General features: G+C 36.9%; 1 non-coding gene across 1 annotated transcript; it reads left to right on the plus strand.

Annotated features, from left to right (window-relative positions):
* Nucleotides 1-1,335: 1,335 nt before the first annotated feature.
* On the plus strand, nucleotides 1,336-1,444 carry LOC131400672 (U6 spliceosomal RNA). The gene has a single exon (XR_009217399.1). It is a non-coding gene; the product is annotated as a U6 spliceosomal RNA (small nuclear RNA).
* Nucleotides 1,445-2,289: the final 845 nt, after the last annotated feature.

Below are 2,289 nucleotides of genomic sequence, written 5' to 3' on the forward strand. Positions count from 1 at the left end.
TGTTGTTTGTTAGCACTCTGGGAAACCCAGGGTCTCATCTCCATTCAGCAGGCAAACAAATGTTTTCAAAGGTAAATTGGATAATATCACCATCTTTCTGGAAAGCATCCAATATCTGCTTGAAATTTCCATACTACATTGAAATAGAATAAAACCCCAAATTCTTATCACTCCTTGGGAAAGTTGGATTCCACCTGCATCTGCCCTCAGGCTTTGGCATCCTCTTCTTTGTTCAGTGCAGCCTTCAAACTGGCCTTCCTTATTCTTTCTAAATCTGAGCTTGTTCTCACCTCTGCTACTCCTGTATTCTCCAGCATGGTATACCTTTTGTCCAGAAGGCTCTTGCTGAGAAGAATACATGGGTGGGCTCTTGTCATCACTAAAGTCTCAACTTTTCATGTTTCTTTTTCAGAGAGGCCTTTCCTGACCATCCTCTCTATAGTAGCCTCCCAACACTATTCCCTTCTTTTTTCTTTCACCCAGTTTATTCCTTATTTATAACTTACCATTTATTACTATCTAAAATTATCATTTACTTCTTTTCCTATATCCCTTCCTTTCCCACTGACTACAGTAAATATATGAGGACTGGGGCCTTATCTGTTTTATTTACAGTTGTATCCTCAGGGCCAAGAACGGTGCCTCATAGATGCTCAATAACAGTGTCCCGATGAGTGACTAATGGTTCTGTGAACAGAATTCCCCCTCTCTGTTTCAGTGACTTAGTGACTTTTTAAGTCTCTCCTTAGCTCATTTCTCCTTGTGCTTCCTTGTTATTGTTTATATTGCTCCCCACTTCTAATGATTGCCTTCCACACCTTAGTTTTAAATGATTACCAAATTAATAAATAATAATTATTTTTTAAAATTGGTCATTGAATGAAATGTTGGCTTATTTTTAAAGGAATTTTCCATCCATGAAAACCGAACTGGAACTGTGCTAAAATTGCAGGAGGCTGGTGTTTATTGTGTTCATAAACTCATGACATTTTCCAGCTTGAAGTGACTTGAGAGAGCGTCTAGTACAAACTTTTATTTTACCCATGAGAAAACTGAGCACTGGGCAGGTTAAATGATTTGCCAAAGGTCAAATCACTAGTGAGTGGCAGCTGAGGCTGAAACCAAAGTCCACTAGGCCTTGCTGTGTCCAGATTATGCAGGAGCCCTCGTGATTTCTCAGCTACTAATGTCTCATAGTGCAGCTGGATGACAGGTTAGGAGAAGCAGCAGGCCAAAAGCACCAGAGTTGTCAGACTATGGAACAGATCACAGGGAAACATGGAATTACATGAATATTTGCCCATTGCTTTTTATTTCCATCAAGATTTTAATTCAGTGCTTGCTTCGGCAGCACATATACTAAAATTGGAACGATACAGAGAAGATTAGCATGACCCCTGCGCAAGGATGACACGCAAATTCGTAATAGAAGTATAATGATGTACACCTGAAATTTATACGTTATAAACCAATGTTACTGCAATAAATAAAAAATTAAAGAAAATATATAGTAAATATCAAACATTGAAGCCAAATACATTAAAAAATTAAAAGCAAAGTAAAAAAAAAAAAAAAAGATTTTAATTCAATGTTTAAGAATGTTTAGAGAACAGAGCCCAAGAGATCTGGCTTCAAAGGCCTAAGCAGCACAATGAGAGTGAATCAAGAAACCTTTCCCAAACTCAGAAATGGTCTGCAGGCTTTTGATGTAACTTGCTATCTCAGACTGTCACCCTGGAAATAAGTATCTTCAGTGGAGGAATGGCTGAAAATCTCAAGCTGAGAATTTGCAAGGAGCTTTGTTAAGCTAAAAAGAACAGAAAGATGTGGTTTAGTAATGCAGAAATCTATCATTTGTGCCTGGGATTTCATTTCTTTTGCAAAAGTTCCTTCTGGGCAGAGGTTCTGTTCTGCTCATCATTGAAACCCGGCGTACATCATTGAAACCCACAGTGCCTGTAACCCAGAAAGCATTAAATAACTTGTTGAATAAATACATGTGTTTATTTCTTAGTTTTGATTTTTCAATAGTTACTTGATATTTGGTAATAATCATATTTTTAATTTTTTTTTTTAATTTTAGGTCTATCTGAGCTTCCAAATATATTAGAAAATAGTATGATATTTAGTGCTGACTACCCAAATTATTATTCCGAGTGAGCACCTATCATATCATAGGGAATTAGGCTATAGAGTCACTTAGTACAGAGACCCATAAATCTCTGTACTAAGTAAATCCTGTTTTTCCTTGTGAATATTTAATGCCAGAATTTGAATTTAATGGGGAAG

The sequence above is a fragment of the Diceros bicornis genome, chromosome 3 (genome assembly GCF_020826845.1).
Source record: "Diceros bicornis minor isolate mBicDic1 chromosome 3, mDicBic1.mat.cur, whole genome shotgun sequence".
NCBI classification, from domain to species: Eukaryota; Metazoa; Chordata; class Mammalia; order Perissodactyla; family Rhinocerotidae; genus Diceros; species Diceros bicornis.